At 45.9% G+C, this 12,354-nt stretch overlaps 1 protein-coding gene across 5 annotated transcripts in view; it reads right to left on the bottom strand.

The window, feature by feature from the left end:
- Positions 1–12,354, bottom strand: part of BCOR (BCL6 corepressor) — a 342,611-nt gene that overhangs the window by 57,821 nt on the left and 272,436 nt on the right. The window contains exon 1 of one of the 5 annotated variants that reach the window (XM_077480874.1): positions 4,526–4,953. The exons of 3 other annotated variants lie outside the window; for them this stretch is intronic. The gene's annotated coding sequence lies outside the window, so the exon portion shown is untranslated. Of the gene's footprint in view, positions 1–4,525; positions 4,954–12,354 lie in introns of those variants that run through there. One more of the 5 variants, XM_077480870.1, reaches the window with a different exon arrangement.

Below are 12,354 nucleotides of genomic sequence, written 5' to 3' on the forward strand. Positions count from 1 at the left end.
GCCTTTGTATGTCCCCCTCCCCCGGGCTCACTAATTATCACCAATCCCTATCCAACTGATCAGTGTTTGTTTAGCGCTAGGCTGCTTCCTGCCGCTCAATGGGAAGGAGAACACAGGCACGACTTGCCATTCACACAAAGAACATTCCCTGATGGTTTATACATGGTTACCTACATAGACCGACCCCCACCACTACCTACCCCTGGAGGAAAATCCCCGATCCAACATCATTGCTATAGATGACTAGTACACAACTGAAAAATAGTCCCGATCCCCATCGCTGTCTATAGATGACTATACAGCTGAAAAATAGTCCCGATCCACATCGCTGTCTATAGATACAACAGGAAAATACTCCCCGATCCCCATCATTACCTATAGTTGACTACTGAAAAAATAGTCCAGATCCCCATCGCTGTCTACAGATCACTATAAAACTGGAAAATAGTCCCGATCTCCATCATTGTCTATAGATCACTATACAACTGGAAAATAGTCCCGATCTCCATCATTGTCTATAGAGGACTACTGAAAAATAGTCCCGATCCCCATAGCTGTCTATAGATGACTATACAACTGGAAAATAGTCCCGATCTCCATCATTGTCTATAGATGACTACTGAAAAATAGTCCCGATCTCCATCATTGTCTATAGATGACTATACAACTGGAAAATAGTCCCGATCTCCATCATTGTCTATAGATGACTACTGAAAAATAGCCCCGATCCCCATAGCTGTCTATAGATGACTATACAACTGGAAAATAATCCCCGATCCCCATCGCTGTCTATAGATGACTATACAACTGGAAAATAATCCCCGACCCCCATCATTGTCTATAGATAACTAGTACAGAACTGGAAAATAGTCGCGATCCCCATCGCTGTCTATAGATCACTATACAACTGAAAAATAGCCCGCGATCCCCATCGCTGTCTATATAGGACTAGTACACAACTGGAAAATAATCCCCGATCAAAATTGCGGTCTATAAAATAACTATACAACTGGGAAATAATGCCCATCGCGGTCTATGGATGAATAGTACACAACTGGAAAATAATTCCCGATCGCTGTCTATAGATGACTAGTACACAGCTGGAGGATAACCCCGATCCCCCATCACTGTTATAGATGACACTGGAGGATAACCCCGATCCATCACTACTATAGATCACTAGCACACAACTGGAGCATAACCTCCAATCTCCCACCACTGTCTATAGCACTAGTACACAGCTGGAGGATAACCCCGATCCCTCGCCATAAATAGTTGACTAGTAGTACTTGTCATATATTATGGTGGGGGATTGGGGGTTATCCTCCAGCTTTGTACTAGTCATTTATAGGCAGTGATGGGGGATCGGGATTTTCCAGTTGTGTACTAGTCAGCTATAGACGGTGATGGTAGATTTAGGGTTATCCTTCAGTTGTATAGTAGTCATCTAAAAAGTAATGTGGATAGGGGTTATCCTCCAGCTTTGTATTAAGTCAGTCAGCCAGTTGTATAATAGTCATCCATAAACAGTGATGGGGATCGGGGATTATCTTCCTCTTGCGCAGTAGTCATCTATAGACACCGATGGGGGATCGGGATTTATCCTCCTGTTGTATAGTATAGTCATTAAGTGATGGGGGTCTGGGTTATCCTCCAGCTGTGTACTAGTCTAGTATATAACTAGAGAATTACCCCGATCCCTCACCATAACAGATGACTAGTACAAAGCTGGAGGATAACCCCGATCCTTCATCACTGCATATACAGAAATGGAGGATAACCCCCATCCTCCATCACTGCCTATACACAACTGGAGGATAACTCCCGAGTCCTCATCAATATAGAGGGCTACTACACCCCGATCCCCATCGATGCAGCTACACATTTGGAGGATAACCCCGATCTTCCATGACTACCTATAGACGACTAGTACACAATGGAAGGTCGTACTTCTCTGCCCAGTGGTAATGGTAGGAGTCACATGTGGACTTTTTATTGCACACCGAGAGATATTTTGAAATGTTGCCCACTATTTGTGCCCAGGCGATGTATTGCTCCAGTATTGAGCGGTGCGGAGATCGGCAGACTTTCCTGTACTCTGGTGACTTTAATCGTCCAATCATTTTATTTTCATTCTCCCTACACATGGGCGATCAGTGATTGCTCTAGCATTGGTCACCTATGGCCGATGTGATGAGAAGTGTAGGTAGGAAGGAGTTAATGGAGCAGACATGTCACGCTCGGTAGGAGCCCTCTAGCTGAGCATTAAAGCTGTCACTTCGCAGCCCGCGCTGCTTTATTGCTCTTATGAAATGGCCCATCTTGCCTAATTGCTTCCATATTCATATCTTTCCCGAGACAGGCTTTACTGTCCTCCCCCGATCGTCCCCGGCACATCGCACGACAACATCGCCTAACTGGAGGGGGGATAAGGCTTAATGAGAACCAATATAAAGAAGGTCACACCGAGATCATCTTAAAAGGCTGCAATAAAAGCCACCAATTAGTGTTTTACAATCGCAGAGGCTCCGCCGGGGGAAGCAGAACTGCCTTCAATAATAAGCCGGGCTTATCGGAAAGTCCGGGCACGGCGGCACGGCCAGGGTTAATGGAGGGGGAGGGGCGGCCCGCAGGGACAAGGGCCAGCACGAACACTCCTCATAACCTCGCCGTGCCCCGAGCAGGAAGAGAAATCAGCAGCGAGGAGTCGGCTGAACAAACAAGCGGCTGCCAGGAGTCCTTATTTGATCGCTAGAGAGCGAGACTTAACCCCTTGTCACCCCCCTCCTTCCATCCGATCTCTATGGGGGGGCCCCCAGATCCACCTGGAGCCACACTGTCCTCACACATCACCGCCATCAATGAATGGCCCCGTGTCCTGTACACCAAGGACAATCAGCTTGTCACCCGGGGACTTCCCCCATCATGGTGATCGATGACCACACACACAGCCTGTCACCGACACATCGTATACCAGGCAACCATCCCATAGAAATCAACAACAGCTCATCTCCTATACATCGCGACCGGCATGTCACACACACCGGATCGCCGACATACCACAACAGCGATATAGACAATGTTATACCGAAACCTCTATAAGATACACAGTGATGGAAGTACGGAGACCTCCGTATATTACCGCCCGACCACACAGCCATACAATACATTTCTACCCACATCGCGGCATTATATATATATATATATATATATATATATATATATATATATATATATATATATATATATATATTTTAATATTAAATAAAGATTTCAGGATTAAAAACACACACACATTATATATATATATATATATATATATATATATATATATATATTCGTTCAAGATTAAAAAAAAAATGAAAACACGCACATATATTATATTTATTACACACACTATATAATATATGTAAGGTTTCAGGATTAAACAAATAAAACCACACACATTTTATATATATATATATATATATATTTTTTTTTTTTAATCCTGAAACCTTATATATTGCAAAAAAATCTAAAACAGAACTCTGAAAACTGTTTATAACATACACATATCTCTTATTGGGACATATTGCTCACCCGATCGCAGTATTATAGTCTAGAGCCCCCATACATGCACAGCACGGCTCATAAAACAGACCTGTGATCAGCACCCGATGACAGATGACATTTCTAGTTATACGGAGAGCCCAGATATTGCGAAGAGTCTAAAACGGAACTCCGAGCGAAGAGAAGCAGATGAGTGCGCGATGTGCCGATCGTCTCACATTATTATAATACACTCCGCTCAGACTTTTCCCCGATCACATACAGACATTTTATATACGGAGCCGCTTATTTCTTTAGTAGACGGTATGAATTGTGTTCCGTCTCATCATTCTATCGGACTTGTCCCCGATCCCCACTGCGCACCCGGCGCTATACACTCCGCTCCCCTCGTCCATCTCTATACATTGCCATCATTGTCCCCGATCTACTCTGCACTCCCAGCGCTATACACTCCGATCATAGCGCTCTATACAGACTCTTCTCATTGTATAGCACACTTCCCCCATCACAGTGCATTATATAGAAATAAAAGGAGACCCCCAGACATCAGCATACATTCCGTTCAGTCTCACTGTATAGCAGACTTTCCCCGATCACATTTTATATACACACACGGAGCCCCTCATATACCAGCAGACAATATAAATCCCATCCAGTCTCATTGTACAGCAGACCTGTCCCGATCTGCGCTGTATACTCCGATCACAGCGCACTATAGACTCGCTTTCCTCCATTCTCATCATTGTATATCACACTTCCCCGATCACATTGCAGTATATACACACACATATATATCGGTAGACAATATACATTGCACTCCGTGCCATCAATATATAGCATACTTTCTCCCGATCTACTCTGCGCTCAGCGCTATACACTCCGATCAGACAGCGATGCCGGTCTTCCCATCGATCAGAGTGCAGTAAATATATGTACAGACTGGGGTGTCGGGGACTCGGTGATCGGGATGACTTACCTTGAGTCCGGGGTGATCGCAGTGTCTGTCTCGGATAACGTGTCCCCGATCAATGTATCCGGCGGCGCTCCTCCGTGTAAATCCTAGTAGGAGATCGGGCAGCCATGGTTGCTCGCAGAGATGGAAGTAATAAATCCCGTGTGGTGACGGATAAGTCCCGGCGCTGTGTCTCCTTCCCTCGCCCGCCCGCCCGCCTGTCTGTAGCGATCGCAGCAAAGTTTATTATTGTTATTTGCAGGCTGGTGTACACGCAGTGGAGCCGCGGCTGAGCGATGCGGTCCCTCCCCTGGCTGGGAGGAGGGGGAGGCGCCGGGTGGGTGGGGGGTGGGTTAGCGAGGTCAATCTCCGGAGCCCCCAGGAAAGAAGAAAGATGAGCGGTGGGAGGTGGCAGCGGGACGAGCGCCAGCCCCACCCCCTCCTTCCTTCTCCTCCCCCGGTGTTAGCTCTGTGCCGGCCGGGGAAGGTGATCGCGGAGGGGAAGCCCGGCACCGTGTACACCTGTGACCTGGCCGCACAGTGCCGGCTCTTGTGAAGGTGCCAGGCCCTGCCTCCGGAAAGACGTGGAGCCGCCGATGTCTAATGTGTCATGTCCAAGTGACAGCGCCGAGACAGGCGGCAATTACCCCTCCCCTCCCCCCCTCCATATCCTCATTACCGATCTCCCGCTCTCCCCACTTCTCCCGTCTCGTGCTCTTCCTCCGTGTAATCTGTTTGTAATTCTGGATCGTATCTCTCTTCCTGTGGAACGGGCTCCTTCCTCTCACTGGAACCATTCCTGTCTCGTTCTCTTTATCTGGGTGCGTGCATCTCTGCTATTCTCCTACACGCCCTCCCCACATAAGGTGCTGGAAGTGGGGGGGATACACAGGCGTACAAGCACCCCACTTCCACATCCCTCTTCTATTCATGGATCGTGATACTGAAATACACAACACCCAGCTTCCTCCACCTGTCTGCAGACATTGGTCTCCCTTATCTTTCATACAGCAGTTCATGGAGGGCACGCAGAGTATCAATCTCCTTCTTTAAGAGATAACCTTCCTTGGGTTTCTCTATATTTAGGGTGTCCCCCTCACTTGGGAATCACCTTCTTTGGAGCATCATCTTTTTTGGGTATCTCCTTTTTGGGTTTTCGCCTGCTTTGGGACATCGCCTTCTTTAGATATTGCCTTCCTTGGGTATCGCCTTCTTTAGCGCATTGCCTTCCTTTGTTTATCCCCTTTATTTAGGGCATCACCTTCCTTGGGTATCTCCTTCTTTAGGGGACCACCTTCCTGGGGTATCTTTCTTTAGGTAATTACCTTTTGGGTATCACCTCCTTATGGGCATCAGCTTCCTTGGGTATCCCCCCTTTTAAGGGGGATCACCTAATCTGGGTATCGCCTTTTTTAGGGCATCACCTTCCTTGGGCATCTCCTTTAGGGAACCACCCTCCTGGGGTATCTTTCTTTAGGGCATCACCTTCTTTGGGTATCACCTCCTTTAGGGCATCAGCTTCCTTGGGTATCCCCCTTTTTAAGGGGGATCATCATATCTGGGTATCTTCTTCTTTAGGGCATCACCTTCCTTGGGTATCTCCCTTTTTTAGGGCATCATCTTCTTTGGGTATCTCCTTCTTTAGGGCATCATATTCTCAGTATATGGATGTGGTCCATATGATGAGATGATTTCTTCATATTTATCTCTGAGAAAGTGGACTTTGTTACTAGAAACACGGATGGACAAACACCAACATATACAGCATCTTCAAAATGGTTATGAAGATAATGATGGGGTCATATACCCATGTGAACATGTATGTTTACCATGATACCACAATGGCTTATTTAAATAGAGAGAACACAAGATTTGTTGAGTTTTAAAATAAACGTTCTAATACTTTTTTTTGGAAGGTAATGAGGTAGCGTAGAAATGTACAGCACCAAGCTTCCTTCACCTGTCTGCAGAGCATTGTGTTTCCCGCACCTTTTATCTTTTATACAATTAAAGCTAAGTGCTGAATTTATACTAAGCTATGGGCAAAATATATTTGTTATAGCTCCTTCCCGTATATATACATAATTCATACATTTTATGTTCTTCACACATGGGCCATTCCTGCCATAAGTGAAGAAAGTGAATACCTCCATCAATGTTTCATGATGCTAGTGATGGCTATGCCCTGACTACATGCACATCAGACTCTTTTCAGCATTACCGGGGGTAATGTCCAGGCTGCCAGAATCCAGCACTGACCAATTGCCATCGCCCAAGTGCTTGGGCCTAGTAACAATTATATCGCTCATGCTTAGTACTTGAGTGTTGGTTGTCGATATTGTAATATTTCCCATTAATATTGCACCATGTGGTCAACACTGACATTGTTCCTATTATGAGTACTGCAGCCATTTAGTACTTCAGTTTCTTTGGGATTGGGCTGAGTAGGTACTTAGTTTTGATAGGTACTTGTTCCCATTTCCAATCGGATTACCTAGGCGATCCAAGTAGAAATTTGCCTCTCCCCTCCTTGCTCACAGCTTTCTGGGACACATCACACATCCCAGGAGCCTGCGGGACCATTCACAATGCTCAGCGAAAAGCTGGCTGTAAAGCCACAGAGTCACAGCCAGCTTCCCAAAGTAAAAATGCCAGGGACCCAAAGTCTAGTGAAGAACCGGCCTGGGTGAGGATGGTGCTGCATCCCTGGACAGGTAAGTATCTATTTAATAAATGTCAGCAGCTACAGCTGCTGACCTTTTTTTTTTTATTTGGGGGTGGGGGGATGAGGACTGAAGATCCTCTTTAAGAGGACATGGGGGGGGGTGATGATGTTTGCTGGTTCTCACCTTTACCCTCTTGCAGTAAGGATGCCTGGCTTTACAAATATACTTGTTGCAGGTCAGTGCTCATCCTTATTGATCCCAGCAGGTCAGTTTAAAAGCACCTTCAGGACGTGGATCAGTAGTGGCATCCCCAATGTGTATTTCAGGAAAGGTCTGATCTAGGTTAATTATAGCTTAATATAACATATCCTAATGCCAAACTCCAGGAATTAGAAAAAATAAATAAATACCCTTGCAGTGCAACCCCCCCCCCCACCCCATACTACACAAACTAGGGTAAGTAATACACATTATCCTTTCACCCCTAGACTAAACAAGCATTTAAACCCCACAGTGCCAGGGGACCCCATGGCAAAGGTCAGCAGAGCTGTTGTCATTCCAATAAAAATGCTCCATATATTAAAAAGTATCCCAGTGACATTAGCATAATGCTTTATCCCCCCCCCCCCCCCCCCCCCCTTCCATCCTTGGCTTTTCTGCAGAGATCTACGACAGCAGCATATCAGCCTACCTTCTTTATCTATCTAGAGATCCATACTAGGCTTACGATTTTTTTTTTTTTATGGTCTGCATTGATCCAGCTCGATTTCTTAGCAGAAGAATTTGCATTCGCACAATCCTTGAACTTCCTTGCTCGGCTTCCAGATTTGTTTGAATGTGACAGCGGAGAGTACCGTATTCTACCAAGTAGAAGGACACGCTTGATGTAGAAATTGTAGTGAAAAGCAAAGCTGGCTTTCACTGCCGATACGAGCAAGCCTTCGCCTTAGGACAGAATAGGTAATCTTACATTTTGGCACTTATTACAGTGAGCCACTATTGCATCCATATTTTCTTTTTTTTTTTTTCAGATGATTAAAAACAGAGAGCAGCAGGCAAAATACCAGATCTTTTATTCGAGACCATTTCAAATGGTTTCAATGGGATATCTTTATAGGAAACATATGAAGATAGAATATAGGGCTTTTTTTAATGTACAGGTCACATTGATCCTTGCCTACATCAATAGGAACTGACCTAGGACAAGCACACCTAATGGCAGATCAGGGCAGTAGTAACTCAGTTGGAAGTCAGCAGTGGCTGCTCTTATATTTCTATAATCGCATGGTCATTTACATATATTTTCATAGGTGTATCATTCCTGCTATATACGTTTTTATCATTTGTACAAACGAATCAGTTGTCTACTTCTACAAAATCTTGGACATAGCATGTCAGCCATAGATAACTGCCTTACAATAGTCTCCTTGCTGGCCGCTCACCACAATCTTTGAGCCGAAACCTGTATTGTTCTTCGCAAATCTGGTAAATATTTGCAATACTCAAAGGGGGCGATTCACTAATCTGTGACGCTTGTGTATAAGTGATGAAGTTATAATGATGGCTAGAATGTTACAAATTCTAATCAGTCTCTGCTGACATTAGACAAGGACAGAATACAAAAGGGTGATTCTGTGGTCACCCACGTGTAAGCATTTCATGTCTCCGTGGCCTCAGCCCTCTCCTTCACTTCTCATTAAGCTTGTCTTTTCCCACAACCCCTGCATTCATCAGTCCTGCTTTGGACCTTCATCTCTCATTCCTCTTGTATTTATGTGTTAGAACTATGACCTAAATTAATATCAAAACCACTAAATGTACTTGTATATAGTTCAATTTACGAGTCATGCATGTCCTATCTGACTCTTGTGGATTTCGTTTCTTTCTTGATCATGGTATGAGTGTCTAATTTTCAGGCTTGAGGCAGACCACAAATCATCTAAGTATGAGTAGTGGATAAAGAACAGTTGGAGAATATGGCAGGTAGGTGAAGATGATGGGTAGCTGCAGATTATGAGTAGGTAGAGATGATGGGTAGGAGAAGATTATGAGTAGGTAGAGATGATGGGCAGGTGAAGATTATGAGTAGGTAGAGATGATGGGCAGGTGAAGATTATGAGTAGGCAGAGTTTATAAGTAGCTGGAGATGATGTGCAGGTAGAGTTGAGGGGAAAATGGAGATTATGGGTAGGCAGTGCTGATAAGTAGGTGGAGATTATAGGTAGACAGAGATGATGAAAAGGCAGAGTTTTTTTTTTTTAAATAGGAGGAGATGATGGTCAGGTAAAAGTGTTGGTTGGATGGAGATGATGGTCAGGTAAAAGTGTTGGTTGGATGGAGATGATGGTCAGGTAAAAGTGTTGGTTGGATGGAGATGATGGGCAGGTAGAGATAATGGGTGAGTGGAGATTGCAGGTAGAGGTGATGGACAGATGGGGACCATGGATAGGCAAAGTTCACGAGCAGGTGGAGATGTTGGGCAGGTAGAGGTGGTGGGTGAGTGGAGTGCATGGGTATATAGAAGTCATGGGTAGGTGGAGATGTGGGGTAGAAACGATGGGTAGGCACAGTTTAGGAGTAGATGGAGATCATGGACAGTCAGAGTTGATATGGAGGAGATGACAAGCAGGTAGAGGTGATGGGTAGGTGGAGATGATGGGCAGGTAGAAGTGCTGGTTAGATGGAGATCAAGGGAAGGCAGAGTTCATGAACAGGTGCAGATTCTGGGTGTATAGAAGTCATGGGTAGGTAATGACTAGGATAGACAAAGTTTATGAGTAGTTGGAGATCATGGGCAGAGTTTAAGAGTAGGTGGAGATGATGGTCAGGAAGAGGTGATGGATAGGCAACGTTTTTGAGTAGGTGGAGATGATGGGCAGCTAGGGGTAATGATTAGATGGAGACACTGCTAAGAAAAGTTGCTTTTGCAGATTCTACCCTTTTTTCAACCCCCTTCTGCTAAAGTACCCAAGGTGGCAGCCTCTCCTCTACCCAGCTCTCCGTTGAGATGCTCCATTTTAGATTGCTTGTATCCTACCTACCTCTACTTTGGCTTGATCTCTAAGCAGGAGCCAGACTTCCCTCCACTAGGGTTTACAGAACTCCTAAAGTGATCAGCAGTGTTTCAATGTCTTGCCAAACACTGAAAGGAGAACATACTTTCCTATTCCTCTAATTTGAGACTTTCTATGGCCATGATGGTGGATCAGCTGGTGTAGACCACCCAGTGGCACTGTTCTGATAACATTTGCCCCATTAGCCCATGCTGTGTGGGTTCCTGTGTGTCTATGGAAGGAGATGGTGGGTGCAGGCAGTGTGTGTGTTCTTCCTCTCTCAGTACCTGTCATTCACTCTCTCTTCCTGTGTTCGCATATCTTTCTATTTCTGACTGGCCTCTGCAGGCGTCTGACTGCTTCTTCCAGAAGACGTGTCTGGATGTGTCACATGTGGGGGATTGTGTCGTGTCCCCTACACGATTGCCGTGTTTTTTAACCTTAAGATCTGCGTGTGTCCTCTGTGTCTGATCCCATCTGCTGTTCTTTGCTGTGTCTCGGAGGCAGTGAGCCTATCTGTATTCAAGCTTCGGCGGCTCTCTGTCTCCTCTGTAGAAGCGGCCCTCCTTTGGCTCCTCTCCTCCCCCTCCATTCTGGCGCGCTGCCACTTTCCACTGTCTACGGCCTCCGAGTCCTCACAAGAGCTGCAGGCAGCTAAGCTTCCAACACCTCTCCCTGTTCTGTACATGAGCGCTTCACTCCCGTTAACCCTCTCACACTGAGCTCGCAGCCTGAGGCTCATAACCACCTCCGAATTCTGCTCCGCCGCCCGCCGGACTCCTTGTGAGAGAGCGGACAGAGCCGCCCTCCGCTCCTCACAGTCACAGGAGGCGAGAGCCTTTGATGTGGTGAGGAGAGGCTTATGTTCCACAACGGCTTCCCCCAACCGAAACCCTATCTCCTCCACCTCAGCCGCCTTCCCAGAAATCCCTCTGGAGCGGAAAACGGTTCGCCATCAGCCCTGAGGTGTCTGGAACGTGCGTTCCGCGCCTTTTTATGAGGAAGAATCCCTCGATCATTACACTGAGGCTAAAAACCAAATAATGAGAAGAAAGCTCGCTGTAGACACGAGGGAGGTCGAAAGCGCCAGACCTGACCGCCGTCACACATTAGCGCTGGACCGCGCATCCCTAAAGGCTCATTCACACGGGCACTCAGCCCCGTATAGCGTGAAGAGCCGTGTGTTTATGTATTTGTGGCAAACTGCGTGCAGATTGGAAGTGCGTTTCCTGTACTGACTCAGCCGCGCAGCCAAGCTTAACGAGTACGCAAGGGCAGGGGTACGGCCCTCGACACAGAGCCTGCGTCTCCAGCTCTGTGCCCTCGTACCCGATAGGCCCATTGCAATCATTTACTGTGGGTCATACTCAGGATCTTGTTGACAGAACAATGTTAGGAAAAGACTGCATGAACACATGTACGCATAAAATTCTTCTCCATCGCCAGTGTTGTAACATACACGCGTATACATGCATATACATGTAAATTATTGCACTCAAATGTAACATTTTCTATTTTTGTTTAGCGGCTTTGTACTCATTCCTGTATTACTGACATTTACGCAGCTTTGGACAGTGTTCCATAGACAACAATGCATCTACACTTACCGGCCACTTTTTATTAGGTATACCTCGCTAGTACGGGGTTGGGACCCACCTTTGTCTTCAGAACTGCCTTAATTCTTAGTGGAAATGATTCAACAAGGTGTTGGAAACATTCCTCAGAGATTTTGGTCCATACTGACATGAAAACATCCCGCAGTTGCTGCAGATTTGTCGGCTGCACATCCATGATGCAAAGTTTCCGTTCCACATCCCAAAGGTGCTCTATAGGATTGAGATATGGTGACGGTGGAGGCCTTTGGAGTAGAGTGAACTCATTGTCATATTCAAGAATCCAGTTTGAGATAATCTGAGCTATGTGAAATGCTGAATTATTCTGCTGGAAGGAGCCATCAGAAGATGGGTACACTGTAGTCATAAAGGGATGGACATGGTCAGCAACAATACTCTGGTAGGCCATGGTGTTCAAATGATGCTCAATTGGTACTAAGGGGTCCAAAGTGTGCCAAGAAAATATCCCCACACCATTATACTACCACCGCCAGCCTGAACCATTGATACAAGGCAGGATG

Source organism: Lithobates pipiens, unplaced genomic scaffold, assembly GCF_037356315.1.
Source record: "Lithobates pipiens isolate NorthernLeopardFrog02 unplaced genomic scaffold, aLitPip1_a1.2 Scaffold_16, whole genome shotgun sequence".
NCBI classification, from domain to species: Eukaryota; Metazoa; Chordata; class Amphibia; order Anura; family Ranidae; genus Lithobates; species Lithobates pipiens.